The sequence below is a fragment of the Mandrillus leucophaeus genome, unplaced genomic scaffold (genome assembly GCF_000951045.1).
Source record: "Mandrillus leucophaeus isolate KB7577 unplaced genomic scaffold, Mleu.le_1.0 Scaffold373, whole genome shotgun sequence".
In the NCBI taxonomy this organism is placed as follows: Eukaryota; Metazoa; Chordata; class Mammalia; order Primates; family Cercopithecidae; genus Mandrillus; species Mandrillus leucophaeus.
In genome coordinates, this window is record NW_012103954.1 from 1,047,862 (window position 1) to 1,066,036 (window position 18,175).

Sequence of the window (18,175 nt, forward strand, 5' to 3'; positions counted from 1 at the left end):
GGCGCCTGGCCTGGCCCAGTGTCCTCGGGCTGACGATGATGCTGGACTAAGGGTCCCTGTCCTGCTGGCATTTGTCCTGTGCTGTGTGGCCGGGTAGCATGGCCAGGAGCTGGGGCGGGGCGAGACCGTGGCTCGTCATTTCCAACCCCTCCAAGGCCCCTTTGTGGATGGCAGCAGGGACTTCAGTGCTGCCCCCGCTCTCGGCTCTGCTGGGGCTCGTGTCCCTGCACCTGCGCAGAGAGGCCAGCTCCCTGGCTACGGGGCGGCCTTCATCTTCACTGCTGGCTTGGCTAACGGCTTGACGCAGCCCACCACTGGCCCAGGCCTTGGAGGACTGTTTGCTTTCCAGGGGCCTGGCGGGACGCGAGGCGGGCCGGGTGCCTGTGCAGGTGGCTTTGTTTCCTGGAGAGGTGGGGCAGAGGCTTCTGGCAGCAGGAGCAAGCTGGGCGGGTCAGCCTCATGCGGCTGCGTGGGCAGCATCTGTGTGGCTGAGCCGTGGGGCTCCCTGGGGCCCGGCTGCTTCGGGGCTGCCCAGCTGGGCAGGTGGTGCTACCCTGGCCTGGGTCCGTCAGGGCTTCATTGTGGAGACGGGTCTTGTGCTCTGGAGTAGTGATTAGCTGCCTTCCTCTTTTTTTTTGGTGCCAAAGAATTCCATTTGGGGAATTTATACAGCCAATTAAGTATTTAGCTCAAGGCAATTAATGGCTGGAATGCAAGCATTAGCTAAAACCTAAATTGGAATTCATACATCCACGCTTTTGCTTAACGGTGGAGGCTGCAGGGAGGCACTGAGTGTTATCTGGGGAGCTAGCAGAGGCCGCCTGGGCCCGGAGAGGAACTCCACATTGGCTGTGGATTCATGGCCCTGTCCTTGCTTGGGAAGGAATGTTTCAGTGTTTTGGAGCAGAAGTTTAAAATCAGTTTGACAGTCAATCAGAGGCCATCCTGGTCCTGCGGGGAGCTGCTGTCAGCCTGCCCCACCTGGCGTCCTAGCTGCATCCTTACTGGGCACGTATGTCACTGCCTTTGTGACACTTTCAAAGCCACCCGTGGGCTTCTGGTTATATTGGGATACCCCTCAAAAGTGACAGAAGCCGTGAGGCTGTGAGAACAGGAGCTGTGAGGCTGCAGGCCGGCCCTGTCTTCAGTCCACAGAAGCCAGATTGGAGGTGGGTTCTGGATGTCGTGGGTTCCCTGGACAGCCCAGCTTGTCTGATGGGGGACAGAGGCTGGGGCTGCCATGGCGCTGGGCTTCTCCCCAGACAGGGAGCAGTGGAGAATTCTCACCAAAAATCGAGATAGATGAAACCAAACAGCAAAACTTACCAATTTTCTCTTGGCCAACCAACTAATCTCTGAGGAAATTAGACCAAGGACCATTTGGATTTTCAAGCTTCTCTGTGTATCCCTGGCAGCCCAGGCAGAGCCCGGGTGGGGTGTGCCTGCCGGGGGTGACTGTGTCTCGGGTGGGGCTCCGTGTGTCCCTGGCAGCCCAGGCAGAGTCCGGGTGGGGTGTGCCCGCCGGGGGCGACTGTGGTTTGGGTGGGGCTCCGTGTGTCCCTGGCAGCCCAGGCAGAGTCTGGGTGGGGTGTGCCCGCCGGGGGTGACTATGACTTGTGTGTCCCTGGCAGCCCAGGCAGAGTCTAGGTGGGGTCTGCCCGTGGCTGTGTGGCTCAGGTGGGGCTCCGTGTGTCTGTGGCAGCCCAGGCAGCGTCTGGGTGGGGTGTGCCCGCCGGGGGCGACTGTGGCTCAGGTGGGGCTCCGTGTGTCCGTGGCAGCCCAGGCAGAGTCTGGGTGGGGTCTGCCCGTGGCTGTGTGGCTCGGGTGGGGCTCTGGCACTCACAGCAGATCTCCATCGTGTGTGGGCCCAGCGTGGTCCGACCACAGCAACACCTCATAGGGGCCTGGGGATTTCTACATTAAAATATAGTTGAAAGTATTCAATTTAATGTAAAATTAAATGTACCTTTTTCTTACCTATAGCTTACAGATGGGGGTAAGTTTTCTCTGTCTCTCACACATTCAGGCACACACCCACCCCAGAAACAGTCCCTCGACCTCTAAGTGGTTTGCAAGGACAGACTGTGCCTGGGAAGACCTGGGGCGAGCTGGGAATCCGGACTCCGGGCGACTGAGTGGTGGTGGGCTGGGTGGGGCAGGAGCCTGGGGTGCTGGGGCACCAGGGTTTACCTGCCCATGCTGAGTGTCCTGGGTTCTTGTGTCCTGAGTTCTCACGTGGGGTGGTCCGAGGGTGGACCCAGGCCCCGGGTCTGAGTGTCCTGGCTTCTCACATGGGGTGGTCCGAGGGCTGACCTGGAGGCTTCTGAGCGCTGACATGGTTTTGCCAGTGTCCGCTGCCAAGATGACGCGTCTGCTGCTCTGTGGCTCACGGGAACAGAAGGAGGTGGGAGCGGGAACCGTCTGGGGCAGAGGAGGGACAGGCGGGCTTGGGGCAGAGTGGCCTCTCCGGGTCTTCTGGCCCCACCAGGCAGCACAGACCCCAAGATGGGGCAGGAGGCTGTTCCCTCGATGAGCAGCGGGCGGCCGTCTGCATTCAGCCCTGCACCTTTGCCCACTCGTTGTTGGAGGACGGCCCCATTATGGGCTGGGGCAGAGGTGTGGGGTGGGTGGAGATTAGGGCCAAACGAACCTGAAGGCTCTCCAGAGTCTCTGACCTGTTCCTGAGAGGCCGCGGGGTCACTGGTCTGGCTCAGGCTCTGCCAAGGAGCCTCCTTCGGGTTTTTGGTGCCTGCAGTCAGGGACTGCACTGCCTGCTGTGGCGTGAAGAGTGTGGTGGAAGCTCCTGGTGGAAGCTCCTGCCTGGGTTGCAGATGAGGGATTTAATTAGGGAAGGGCTCCAGGGTGAGACAGTCAGGGCAGAGGTGAGCAGGTGGGGGCACTTGGCTCTTCCTTTGGTGGTGAGGACAAGCTTAGGGCTGAGCCAGCCACGCAAGGCTTCAGGCTGTGCAGATGAGGAAGGGCTGGCCAGCCTCGGGGACAGGGCAGTGGGGCTGAGGGGCTGTGTCCCCCAGGGCCTGCCCCCTCTGGAGACAAAGCCCTGAGGCTGGGCGATGCCTGGGAGAAGGCTTTTGCCCAGTGAGGTTGAAGGGGATCCAGCTCTCCCCAGCCCTCCTGGCCAAGCCCAGCTCAGGCTCTTTCAGGGAGAAGCCACGGTGGCAGGTCTCATGACCCACCCGCTGTGGTGGGCTTGCTGCTGTGCAGGGGGTTGTGGTCTGGCATGGTGCACCCCCTGGATGCGGCTGCATTTTCGAGAGGATGCGGGGGGAGAATTGTTGCTGAAAGAGAGCGGGCCCTGAGCGAAGAACTTGGGGCGTAAGCTGCACAGCAGTGAGGGGACACTGGGGGCTTTCTTGGGATCCCAAAAATGGCAGTAGGAGAGGACCTGGCTTCTGTGCACGTGATGCAGGCCCTGTGGGTCTTGGGGTCTGGGAGGAGCATGAGGATGAGGAAAGGGAGACAGGCTGGGGTCATCTCGGTTGGATTCCACAGGAAAGGCCGGAGCCAGGTTTCCTGAGGCGTTCTCCTGGCGAGCAGCTGCGCGGTCTGAGGCTGTCACTTGTGTTTCATTTTAGGCTCACGCTGGGTCTAGGTGGGTCTGGGTGCTGTGTCTAGGCTGCTCTAACAGGGTTTGGCCTGGGATTCTGAGGCTCGGCCTCTTCTTACGTGGGTGGTAGAGAGATTTCTGCCCCTGGCCGGGAGGGCAGTGTCAGGTTTATCAAACTGACATTTGCAGCAAGTGTGGAGATTTTGAGTGAAGTCAAATCAGGTTTTCAGGGAGAAACAAACACTGGCCGTGGGTGGGAACTTGGGGGCCCAGTGGGGCTGCAACAGGGAAGGAGGTGGCTGGGTGCTGGGGCTCACGGCTGGCTGGGGCTCACCTTAGCTTCCCGAGCACAGTCTGCGACGGCACCGGCATGGCCTCTCCAGGACCTGTTAGGAGGTGATGGTGGCAGGCCTGTGAACACGCCGCTCTTGCTGGAGCCGGGCAAGGCTGCCAGGGGGGTGCTGGGCTGCAGTGTCCCTGGGGCGGGTGCCTGTCTCCCTGCCCAGTAGAGGGGTGGGTGGCAGTGCCCACAGGCCCCCTCCCTTCTCTAGCACCTCCGCGTGCAGTGGGAGAGGAAAGGACCCTGAACAGGGCCCTCCTGAGAGGAGGAGAAGGTGCTGCTGGAGCGACACCCAGAGACGGGTGGGAGCCCAGACATCCAGGACTCGGGGTGGGGCACCACATGGGAGCAGCTCTGCCCCCGGCCATCCCAGGCAGCCCCGTTGCTGGTGGCCAACAGTCCACTCTGACCCCGTCACCCGGACAAAGACCCCCAGAGTCTCACACGGTAGAGGAAGCTCCTGTGTGATTCACCTGCTGGCCACAGGCCTTGGAACCCTCCCTGCTGAGTCTTACTTTTAGGAAGGGGTCTCGTGGGCGCCCCCCGTAGAAGGAGGTGGCTTGCCCAGGTGGGGACAAGCAGCTCGCATACTTGGCGGGAAGATTCGCCCCACGCCGCTCCCCCGTCAGGAAGATTCGCCCCACGCCGCTTCCTGGTCAGGAAGGTTCGTCCCACGCCGCTCCCCGGTCAGGAAGGTTCGCCCCACACCGCTCCCCCGTCAGGAAGATTCGCCCCACGCCGCTCCCCTGTCAGGAAGATTCGCCCCACGCCGTTCCTCCCGCTTCCTCTCCTCCCTGAGGTGTCCTGGTAGCCCGGGCAGCCCAGGATTTAACCTAAGAGCTGCATAGCGTGATTGACCAGGCGGCAGGCAGCCCCCAACTCTTACAGACCTGTCAGTGGGAAAACGGTCTCATCAATTCTCTATTGATTCCTTTTAGCCTTTACCCAGAAGTCAAGTTTGTCTGTTGATTTGATATAAATCTACCCTTGGATTGTTGGCAACTCAGGCAAGAGGTGACGACTTCAGAGCCTTCTGTGCCTTTGGGGTGAAGCTGTGCCTGGCACTGCCCTGGAGTCGCAGGAGCCCCTGGGCCGAGCCATGGAAGATGGGCTCGGAGCATCCTCTGCAGCCTCTGCTCCTGCCTCTGCCCCTACAGACCCGCTCGCCCAGTGACCTGTGGCCACCTAGTGGGAACGAGACATTTGCGATGTGCTTGTTGACCAGGTTAAGAGGCATTCTGGTTTAAAGAGAACAAAAGAGGTTTCTTTTTTTTTTCTTTTTTTAAATACTTATTTGTGTTCCTGAAAAGGCTTCTTTCTGCTTTAGTACTGTCTTTCTAGGCCAAAGACTATGCTCTAGGTTTATAAATATTTCTTTTAACTCACTAATGTGCCAATTTGCCTGGAGGCCCTATCCTCCTCTTGTTGTCCATGGTGGCAGGAGATAAAATCTGTTTTAACTTTTCCAAAAAGGGAAACGTGTCATTTTATTTTCTGACAAAAAAGGAAACATACATTCCCTTCCGTGCCTTTTTCATACGCATGTTTCCTGTAACTAGAATTAAAGCACACAGGAGAAAAGGAAGCAGGTGGAACGCTGCATGGCTGGGTGGTGCAGGAAGGTACAAGCCACAGAATCAAAATCATCTCCTTAGGATCCTAAAGCCCCAAAATGATCATGGTGAAGAACATTCTGGTAAATGTCTTTTTAGATGCTTTTCTGGGCACACACACACACACAACAAACATGGAATCCTGTAGTCCTGCAAATTTTTCTTATTGCTTACCAAATCTCTTACCCCTGAATGCTGAGTGGGCTTCCACTGTTGGATACTGTTACGTAGCGTCCATTGCATGCAGGTGCCATTATCTAGGGAACCAACCCTCTAGTGGAGAAAATGTAGGTTGCAATGTTTCTTCATCATGCAGATGGAAACTGTGAGTAGGTAACTGGTCACTTTCAGCTCTCGTATGTTTGCACATAGAGAATGCCATGCATTTCAGGGTTCTCAGCCTCAGCCTCCTTACACATTGTATGACAACATTCTCAGCTCAACTTTGCTCTCAGATTTTCACCATGTCAGGTAATCAGAGAATGATTTCCTTGCTGTCACCACCACCACTGCCATGACCATCACTATCACTACCACCACCACTGCCACCATTGCCATCACCATCACTATCACCACCACCACCACTGCCACCACCACTATCACCACCACCATCATCACCATCACTATCACCATCACCATCACTATAACCACCACCACCACTGATCACCATCACTATCACCACCAGTCATCACCATCACTGTCACTATCACCACCACTGCCACCACTGATATCAGCATCACCATCGTCACCACCACCACCACTGCCATCACCATCACCACCATTGCCACCACTGCCATCACTACCATCACCATCACCATCACTACCACCCCTATCACTACCACCAGCACCACCATCACTACCACCCCCATCAGTACCACCATCACTACTACCACCGTCACCACCACCACCACTACTACCACCGTCACCACCACCACCACTACTACCACCATCACCACTACTGCCCCCATCACCCCACCATCACCACTATCACTATCATCATCACCATCACCACCACCACCGCCACCACCACTGTCATCGTCTTGACCACCACCACCACCCTGTCACTACCATCACCACCACAATCACTACTGCCACCATCATCACCACGACCACCCCCATCACCAGTATTACCACCATCACCACCACCATTGTTACCACTATCATTATCACCACCACCGCCACCACTGCCACCACCACCATTACCACATCACCACCACTGCCACCATCACCATCACCCCATTACCATCACTACCATCACCACCATCACCACCACCACACCCATAACTACTACCACTACCACCATCATCACCACCACCACCCCTGTCACTATCACCACCACCATTACCATCACCATCACTTTTGTTGAGGAAGTCTGCCCAAAGCTGTGCTAGAACGCTATTGCACCAGTTGTGAGATGCCACAGCCACCACAGCCACAGCCACCACAACCACAGCCATAGCCTCCACAACCACAGCCACAGCCACCACAACCACAGCCACAGCCACAGCCACCACAACCACAGCCACAGCCACCACAACCACAGCCACCTCAACCACAGCCACCACAAACCACAGCCACAGCCACCATAACCACAGCCACCTCAGTCACAGCCACCACAACCACAGTCACAGCCACAGCCACCACAGCCACAGCCACCACAACCACAGCCACAGCTGCTACAGCCACCACAACCACAGCCACCACAACCACAGCCACAGCCACCACAACCACAGCCACAGTCACCACAGCCACCATAGCCACAGCCACCACAACCACAGCCACCAAGGCCTCTGATTTGAGGCCTGAATGCAATGGACAATCCATCTAGCTTTTGGGAGCTGGGCCTGGAGCATTTGGTATCTGAATGTCAAGTATTTGGAGGGTGTGTTCGAGGCGGTGACTTTGCCTACAAGAAGATAGCTTTGAGCATGAGTCTCTACCTTTATGGGCTGTGGCCACACGCCATCTGTTGTTGCAACTGAGTTTGGGAGAAATGTCCAGTCAGAAATGAGGACTCATTAGGGTGAGAGGCCAGAAGGTTGTCAGGACCCAGTAAGACTCATGTGAGGATAGAGAAATGAAGATATTTTCTCAGTGATTTAGTACAGCGTGATATGAAATGCAGATGGTGCCTCAGCATGATGTCACAGAACCCCAAACCCAAACCAACTCCTCCCAGGGTTTCTCATCAATAAATCAGTCAGCCCCAGGACTCAATATTTCCACACTGCAAACTTATTTCCAAAAGATCTAGCTTCCTTGTGGGTACTACAAGGTGGACCCTGTGAATAAGCCTGGAGCTCCACAGACTAGGCCAGGTCGTTCACAGACTTGTCTTGCAATCATTATAAACTGATTTCCATACCTGTACTGTCTATGTCTATTGAAGATGCATTTCATGTGCAATCTTTATATTAATACACACCATGACTTGATATTTAAAAGAATTAGAGATGGTCATGAACTGGGGTTGGCAAACTTTATCTGTAAAGGACCAAATGATTAATATCTTGGCTTTGAAAGCCACATAAGGTTACTGTTTCCTCCTCCTTGTCTTACTCCTCCCCCTCCTCTTCTTCTCGTCCTTCTCCTCCTTTCTTCTCTCTTCCCCACTTCTTCCCTCTTTCTCCTTTTTCCTACAACCCTTAAAAAATATAAAAACCATTCTTAGCTCAAAGGCCCATGAGCACAAAATATCTGAGACGGTCTCAGTCAATTGAGGAAGTTTATTTTGCCAAAGTGAAGGATGCACCCATGGTACAGTCTCAGGAAGTCCTGGGACTTGTGCCCGAGGTGGTCGGGGGCCTGAGACATGTGCCCGAGGTGGTCGGGGGCCTGAGACTTGTGCCCGAGGTGGTCGGGGGCCTGAGACTTGTGCCCGAGGTGGTCGGGGGCCTGGGACTTGTGCCCGAGGTGGTCGGGGGCCTGAGACATGTGCCCGAGGTGGTCGGGGGCCTGAGACTTGTGCCCGAGGTGGTCGGGGGCCTGAGACACGTGCCCGAGGTGGTCGGGGGCCTGAGACGTGCTGAGGTGGTTGGGGGCCTGAGACTTGTACCCGAGGTGGTCGGGGGCCTGAGACTTGTACCCGAGGTGGTCGGGGGCCTGAGACTTGTACCTGAGGTGGTCGGGGGCACAGTTTCCTTTTATACATTTTAGGGAGACATGAGACGTTAATCAATATGTGTAAGACGTACTTTGGCTTAGTCTAGTAAGGCGGAATAACTGGAAGTGGTGGCTTCCAAGTTAGAAGTAGATAAGAGACAAAAGTTTGCATTCTTTTGAGTCCTTGACCACCCTTCCAGTGAATACACAATTGAGCCTGGCTCAGTGAATCTGCATTTTTACATAAACAACAGGGGAGAGGGAGCAATGAGATCTGCATTTGTCTTAGGGGAGCCTCAGAGGGGCGACTTTGAACAGAATGGGAGACAGGTTTGCCCTGGGCAGTTCCCAGCTTGACTTTTCCCTTTAGCCTGGAGATTTTGGAGTCCCAAGGTTTGTTTTCCTTTCCCAGGCCCTATATAAAAAGACGGGTGGGGTAGGTCCCAGGGCTGTGGTTTGCTGACCCCTGATCAGAGTATCTCTGAGGAAGTTGCTATCGGTGGACGTGTCGCTAAACCCTATATGCTAATCAGCTGGGCATCAGCCTATAGTGTATTTTCACACAGCACAATTCATTGTTAGCAAATTCCAAGAAACTCAACAACCATCGGAACTGACCCCTTGGCTATAATGATCTGTTTGCGTCGGATCAGATTTCCTGTGGAGAAACAACTAGAAGTTCTGGGTAAAATGCACAGAATGCCTGCTCTGGGGAGCCGCGGAGGCTACCGGGATTTGAGAGGCCAAGATCCCGTTCATTAGCCTGATTTGATCATTCCACAATGTATATATGTGTTGAAACATCACACTGCATCCCATAAATATGTACAATTATTTGTCAATTAAAAATAAACTATAACTTTTTCTTTTTTTTTTTTCCGAGATGGAGTCTCACTCTGTTGCCCAGGTTGGAGTGCAGTGGTGTGATCTCAGCTCACTATAACTTCTGCCTCCAGGGTTCAAGTGATTCTCCTGCCTCAGCCTCCCAGTAGCTGGGACTACAGGCACCTGCCACCACGCCTGGCTAATTTTTGTATTTTTAGTAGAGACGGGGTTTCACCATATTGGCCAGGCTGGTCTCGAACTCCTGACCTCAGGTGATCCGCCCATCTCAGCCTCCCAAAGTGCTGGGATTACAGGCGTGAGCGACTGCGCCTGGCCAATATAACTTAAAAAAGACCCATCGGAGGGGCACCGTTGGGGCGCCCACTCCCTGCGCGCTGCCTGTCTCCTGGGGGCATTTGTCATTCCTATCGAAAGAGGCTGAGAAACCAGGCAAGGGCTGTGGAGAAGAGGCTGTGAAACCCGCAGAGCACTCAGCAACCTCATAGGGTAAGCAACACACAAACAAATGATTGGGTTGCAAAGGTTACCAGGCCCTGAGGAGACTGGATCCCAAAGAGAAAGTAGGTACAGATGCGATCAGCACCTGTGGCTTTCACGTCTGACACATTTGCCAAATTCTTGAGTTGAGTAAGAGGCTGATCAGAAAGCTATGGAAAAGCGGAGCAGGATTTTTGGCAGTCTCGTAATGCTGCAGAGATGAAACTGGAAATCAGGAGCTTCTAAGAAAGAGGGGCCATCGCACACACCCCAGGTCCCAGCCCCGGAGGGGTCACGCCACAGGTGTAAGGATAAACCCCAGGTGACTGATCCTTGCAAGGACAGGTCTGTCTTCTTGTCTCAGGCCTCACTTGAGTTAAGGGGATCTACCCTCGATCTGGCTGTCTAGTGAGGAGGAAGGTAAGAAGATAGACTCACCCAGAGTCTCTGCAGTTTCATATGTAATGTCTGAATTTCAGTTGTCAAGAAGCAAGACCAAGACACAAAAACAGATGACAACAGTATACCCACAGATAGTTATTATACTTGTTGCAGTCAAATTTTAAAATAACTGTGACTGATATGTTCAAGACAATAAAGGGTAGGTGGAAAATTTTACCAGAAAAATTGATTCTATAAACAAAGTAATCAAATGGAAATCCTAGACCTGAATTTAATACCTCAATAGATGGGCATCACAAAACATTGGGTACGAAGGAGTGGATGAGTGAGCTGGACGAAGGTCCGTGGGAAATAACCAGGCAGAGTCACAGATCAAAACTGAAAGTATAGGAGGGAGTGCATGAGGCAGAGGAGAGCTGTTGGAAAGGTCTATACGTGTAAGTGGAGTCCCAGCAGAGGACAAGGAAAACGGCTTAGAAGCAATGTTTGAGGTGATGAGAGCTACGATTTTTTTTCAAACCTGGAGAAAGACACCAAAGCTTGGATTTTTAAAGATCTATTATATAGCTATTTTTAAGGTAAACAACAGTTGAATATTGGCAGTTTTGTATAGTTAGTTCAACCTCGCAGAATAAATACAAAGAAAACCCTACCTCTGAACATCATCCTAAAATTAGTAAAAACCAAAGTTTAAGAGAAAAATCTGGAAAGCAAGCAGAGAAAAAGCATAGGACATTCATCTCTATTGATGAATTGTTTCACCAGAAACCACGGCGACCAGAAGGCAGCAAGATGGACCTCCCATGTGAGGGAGAAAATACCCCATCAACTCAAGCTCTGTACTCCCTGGAAATGTTTCTCGGGTATAAAGATGAAATCAAGACGTGTCCAGACAAACAGAACTTGGGAGTCTCCATCAACAGATGACTCTTAGGAAAAGACTGCAGGGACTTTTGGCAGGAGGAAAATAATCCCACGTGGAAACAGGGAAATAAGGCAGGCAGGGATAGCAGTGGGAAGTGTCGGTGGGTTGGTAAATCAGCAGGAATATTGGCGACACAGAAGGTAAAGGAGTTAGTGTTCTCAGGTTCGCCATTATCCAGGATGCGATCATGCGTGTTACACTAATAAGTCAGGGATCCATGTTCTTTTTTGTGGAAAGAACACAAAACATGAGATCTACCCTCTTAACATTGTAAGTGCATAGCACAGTCTTGTTGACAGTAGCCATGATCTGTACCGCAGATCTCTAGCACTCGTTCATCCTGCAGAACTAAAACTTGATACCCATTGATTGGCAACGCCCCACCCTGCCCCCACCCAGCCCCTGGAAACCAACGTTCTTCTCTCTGCGTCTATGAATTGGACTATTTTAGACGCCCTGTCTAGGTGCAATCATCAGCGTTTTCTTTTCTGTGCCTGGATTACTTCACTCAGCTCATGTCTTCCAGGTTCATCTATGTTGTCATTTACGGCAGGATGTTCTTCTTTTCTAAGGCTGAGTAATGTTTCATTGTATAGATATACCCCAAGTAAAACATCCGTCCATCTCTTGGTGGACATTTGGGTTGTTTCCACATCTTGGATATTGCAAATAATGCCACAGTGAGTGTGGGAATGCAAGTGTCTCTTTGGAGATCTTGATTTTGACTCTTTTGGGTAAAAACCCACAGTGGGATTGCTGGATCAAATCGTACTTCTATTTTTAATTTTTTGAGGAACTTATGTACTGTTTTCCATAAGGACCTTTTGCATTCCCACAGCAGTATACAATCTTCACCAATACTCATCTTTTTTTTTTTTTTTTGATAATAGTTATCCTAACAAGTGTGATACGATAGCACATTGTAGTGGTGATTTAGATTTTGCCGACAATGAATGATGTCGAGCATTTTTGCATTTTTGTTGTACACCTGTAGTTCATTTGTATTTCTTCCTGTGAGAAACGTCCATTCAGGTCCTTTTGCCCATTTAAAAAATCAGGTTATTTTGTTTTTGGTTATTGGGTTGTAGCAGTTCCTTATACATTTTGGACATCAACCTTTTAAAAAGGTATGTGCTTTGCAAGTATTTTATCCTATTCTGTAGATTGCCTTTTCACTGTTGAGTGTTTCTTTTGCAGAAACTTTAGTTTGATGTAGTCTCCCTTGTCTGTTTCTGCTTTTGTTGCCTGAGCTTTTGGTGTCATATCCAAAAAATAATTGCTAAGACCAACGTCATGAAGGTTTTTCTATATTTTCTTCTAGGAGGTTTACGGGTTCAGGTGTTATGTTTAAGGCATTCATCCCTTTTTAGTTGATTTGTGTGTGTGTGTATGGTATAAGATAACCATCCAATTTTGTTCTTTGCATGTGGATATCCAGTTTTTCTGACACCATTTGGGATGTGATGTGCCTTGCACCATAATAAGTCAAGGACCCATGTTATTATTTCTAGAATAACCACAAAAAGAATAGCTAACAAGCTAAGAAAGGGAATCAGAATAATAATAGAAATACTTGATCTAAAAGAAAGCAAAAAAGAAGAGAACAAAGGGAAAATAAACAGATGAGACAAATAAAAAACCAAGATAAGATAGTAGATATAAATCCCAATATATTAGTAATTTCATTGCAAATAAATGAGGTAAATACTCCAATCAAAAAGTAAAGATGGTCACTAAAAAATAAAACCATACTGCTTCAAGGGACCACCTTCAGTGTTGAGATATAGAAGGTTGAAAGGCTGGAAGAGAATACAACGAAAACACTGACCTAAAGAAAGCTGGTATAGCTAAACTAATATGCAAAGTAGATCTTAAGGCAGGAAGCATTTTCTGAGATAAAAAGAGCCATAATAAAAATAAGGGTTAGTATATCAGGAACACACGGTAATTATAAATTTGATGTTCCCAATATAATTTTCAAATATATAAAGCAAATATTGAGATACTTACAGGAGAGAATAATGCACATTTTTATGCATGTTTGTTTTTATTATTGGTATGTCTGTTCTATCACGTATTTAGAGAGATGTGCTGAAGAAGATCTGAAGAACAGGATTAACAATCTTGGTCTAATTGACACACTGCACCTATCAAAACAGAACCTGCGTTCTTTTCAAGTGCACGTAGCATACATATTGAAAATGACCATCTATTGGACAGAAATGTTTTAATCAGATAAACAAATCTTAACATATTGCTAAAGATTGAACTCACTCAGAGTATTTCTTTGGCCAAATAAATTAAGCTAAAAACAAATGGAAAAAAAAAAAAACCCAGAAATATCTAAATGTTTGGAAATTAAGCAGTACTCTTCTAAATACCCCATTTGTCAAAGAAAAAAGGTCAATATAAATCTGAAAATATTTTGAACTGAACTATAATATAAATACAATATTTAAAATTTTTGGGAATTTTGGGATCAAACTAAAGCTAAGGTTAGAAATAAATCATAACCTTAAGTGCTTTTATTAGAACAGAAGAAAAGGTGAAAATGACATGTGTCTAAAGAACTTAGAAAAAGGACAGAAAATTGAAGTTAAAGAAACATAAGAATGTAATAAAAAGAAGAGAAAAATAATGTAATAGAAAACAAATGTGTAGTAGAGAGAATGAACAAAACCAATCATTGGTTCTTTAAAAGATCTGAATATACATTTCTGGCAAGCCTGATCAAGAAAAACAGAAGGAAGCACCAACTTACCAACGCCAGGAATAAAAAGTGGACATCGCTGTAGATCCATGTCATGCGCAGCTTTTGCCTGTAAACTTCAAAATAAAGTGGCAAATGTAGCTATAAATTTTCTTTTACCCTGTGATTGAATAGTATCACTCCTAGAGATACACGTATTCCCAACAGAAATGCAGACTGAGGTATGCAAAGGACATGTACGAGAATGTGCCCAGCAGCTCAGTTCGTATCTGTGGAAGCCGAACATATCTGTCTTTTATGGTCTAGTAATCCCACTCCTATGAGTACATACCCAATAGAAATGCACACTTAAATATACAAAAATGCCTAAGAATGTTCCCAGCAGCCTGATTTATACCAACTTACAACTGAAATAACTGATACGTCTATCCACAGGAGAATGTATAAATAACCGTGGGACGTTCCACACAATTAAATACTATAGAGCAATAAAAAACCACCAGCTACCGTTGTACAGTGCAACGCAGATGACCCTCACCAATGTGACGTTGTGCAAAGAAGCCGGATTCAGAAGAGCAGAGCGTGTGAGTCCACTGACCTACAGTTCAAACAGGCAAAGCTGATGTTCAGCCTGGAATTTAGAATGATGGTGACTGAGAGGATGGAGGCGGGGCTTGTGGGTTATGAATCTATGTCTGGGTGGGTGTGTTTGTTTTGTAAAAATTCATCAGGGTGTGGGGCCTCTTCCCCCTTCCTCATTCCTGTTTTTACTCCAGGTCAATCACCAGGTGTTGCTTTTGTAACAGGAGTGCAAGCCGTTCTAGTGAGGGTGAGGCTGTCTTAAGCTCTGTTTTATGGGAGTTGCATCTGTTCTGAGCTGGCCTTGCTCCTGGATCCCGGGCCAGGCTGTGTCTTCAGGCAGCACCAAGCTGTGTACTCCTCACTGGTGCCCGCTTTGGAATGCATACTATCTCCATAAAAAGTTTGTCAAGTGATACTTCTAATAGCTGCTGTTTGTTTGCAGAGTACTTTAAACATATTCCAGGGGCTTTAAAACGTATTATCTTTGCTGCTGGTCTCAGAAAACCATTGCAGGAGGCTGCAGGCATTTAAGTGATGTTTGCCTTCCCTGGCAGAGGTGGAGCCTGGGCCAGAGCTTGCACCCTCCCCCTCCTGAACACTGTCCCAAGACGACACAGAGGTTAAATGTTCATGAACAAAACGTTTGAAATCTGCTCTCTGAGCTCTGCGTTTCAGGACTTTGTCGTTTGTAGTTAGCCCTAGCTTGAGAAGTCTGGATGCTTGTTCAGGGAACGGGCTGGGATTCTGGGGGCCCTGGTGCTTTCGCCCTGGCTCAAGGCCCTGCCACTGCTCATGGGTCACTGTGTGGGGTTCCCCTGAGGATCTGGGGAGCACCCGTGACGTCTCCCTGACCATGTCGTGTTTCTCTTCTGCCTCACATGCCATTAAAGGTCCAGCGGGGACTCTGAGTCCTCCTCTCCCTGCCCTGGACAAGGCTTCCCGTGAGTTAGCCAGAATATTCCGTGGTCCTGGCTGCAGTGATTGGCTCAGGAGGGGTCATGTGACCAAAGCGGATCCTGTTGGAGTGGATTGGACTGTGAGGATGCTGGACAAGACTCTGCATTTCTGCTCAGGTGGGCAGGACAGCAGGTGGGCAGGACAGCAGGTGGGCTTGTCACTGCTGGCACTTGAGGGCTGGTGTTGGTGTCCAGCGGGCAGGTCAGAGAGAGGGACAAGCAGGTCCTGGGTAACATGATGGAGCACTCAGACACAGCCTTCCCCGGCACCAGCCTGTCCCTCGGGTGGGTGGCTGTGAGCCAGTGTGTGCCCAGTGTGTGCCTGGTGTGTGCCCAATGTGAGCCAGTGTGTGCCCAATGTGTGCCCAGAGCAAGCCAGTGTGAGCCAGTGCATGGCCAGTGTGTGCCAGTGTGTGCTTGACGTGAGCCAGTGTGCCTGGTGTGTGCCTGGTGTGAGCCCAGTACAAGTCAGTATGTGCCCAATATGTGCCCAGTGTATGCCCAGTGTGAACACAGTGTAAGCCAGTGTAAGCCAGTATGTGCCCAATGTGAGCCAGTGTGCCCAGTGTGTGCCTAGTGCAAGCCAGTGTGAGCCAGTGTGTAGCCAGTATGTGCCCAGTGTGAGCCAGTGCGCCTGATGTGTGCCTGGTCTGAGCCTAGTGCAAGCCAGTGTGAGCCAGTGTGTGGCCAGTATGTGCCCAGTGTGTGCCTGCTGTGTGCCCAGAGTAAGCCAGTGTGTTCCCAGTGTGAGCCAGTGTGTGCCTAGTGTGTACCCAGTGTGTACCCAGTGTAAGCCAGTGTGAGCCTGGTGTGAGCCAGTGTGTGCCCAGTGTGTGCCCAGTGTGTACCCAGTGTAAGCCAGTGTGAGCCAGTGTGAGCCTGGTGTGAGCCAGTGTGTGCCCAGTGTAAGCCAGTGTGAGCCAGTGTGAACCAGTGTGTGCCCAGTGTGAGGCAGTGTGTGCCTGGGGTGTGCCTGGTGCTCAAACTGGCTGGGATCTTTTCTCTGATCTGTCACTGAAAACATTCTCATTGAGACGAAGATAAGAATTTGGTTCTGATTTGCTTGAAGTCACACAGTGATGAATTTGAACTTGCTTTCCTCAGTCCAAGCTTTTTGCATTTGTCGTGTTCTGGGTCTTGGGTGGTGCTCTTAGCCAGCTCCCTCAGGGGCTGATTGGAGTCAATCATGTCTGCTCTGGTTCCACAGCCAGACACAGCCAGGGTCAGATGGTCACTGCCTGGGGTCTCCGTCCAGAGACCATTCTGAGAGTGTGGGGGGCTCTTCCCTGCTTCTCACTCCTATTTTCACTCCAGGTCAGTCACCAGGTGTTTCTCATAGCGGGGGTGTGGCTGGGTTCAAGCTGTCATGGGAGTTGTGTCCGTGCTTCCTGGAAATCCCAGGCCTGGCTGCGGCTTCCTGCAGTGACACAGTGTTGGCCCCACACGGCACTGAGTGGACGTTACGGCTTCGTTGGTCCGCGGCCGTGCTGCGTCTCCTGTGGTGGTGACACCACCAAATGTTCCCTGTCAATTAGGACAAGAAGCAATGTACTCCCATGCAGTGATCTTGGCTCTCAGAGTGGGAATTCACGGGGACGGGGGGACCGCACTGAGCCGTCCAAGGCCCCATAAACCACAGAGCCCTTCTGGGAACATGCCCAGGGTCCACAAACTCTGGAGCATTTCTGTGGATGTGCCTGGGACGGTTTTCACCTTCACCAGAGACTTCCACAAATGGTACCGACTTCTGGGTCTACGAGGCCCCTCTTCTTGTGAGTGCCAGCGGGCTGCTCTCTCTCATCTCATCCTGCGCTGAGTTTGCTGCATTCTTTAGCCCACTTTCAATTCAGCTGGATTCTCCTCTGCTGGGGATCCTTACAGAGCATAGTTGTTTAAGAAAACTTCATGTCCCAGACGGGCGCGGTGGCTCACGCCTGTAATCCCAGCACTTCGGGAGGCCGAGGCAGGCGGATCACAAGGTCAGGAGTTTGAGACCAGCCTGGCCAACATGGTGAAACCCCATCTCTACTAAAAATACAAAAATTAGCTGGGCGTGGTGGCGTGTGCCTGTAATCCCAGCTACTGAGGAGGCTGAGGCAGGAGAATTGCTTAAACCCAGGAGGTGGAGGTTGCAGTGAGCCAAGATTGTGCCACTGCACTCCAGCCTGGGCGACAGAGCAAGACTCCATCTCCAAAGAAAAAAGAAAAGAAAAGAAAAAAAACAACAGTTCATGTCCCACGAGTACGGCTATGCACTTCTTCCTTTTAAATGATCACTTTTGTTTGGAGATCTGGACTTGAAATTTCAGACCCCATTAGCTCACCATTCATGGCCTATTATGGAAACCCAATCCTGCATCCATCTGTATTCAGATTGCATTTAATAAAAAAGCCGTGAATTAGTGAAAAACCGGAAACTGAGTTGAGCCCGTCTTCCCATATGTTTGCCTACTGGCGGTCTGGAGCCGAGTTCTTTCCTCTCGGACGGGGCTCTGCGGTTGGGATGGCCACGTGCTTGAGCGGAGGGTGGCAGGAGGGACGTGGGACCAGGCCAGGCTCTCCCAGGCCGGGAATGAGGGGGCTAGCACATCACCAGTGGGTCTAAGGGTTTGTGGAAGCTGCAGTGGGGACCCAGCATCGGGCTGACGGTCCGTGGG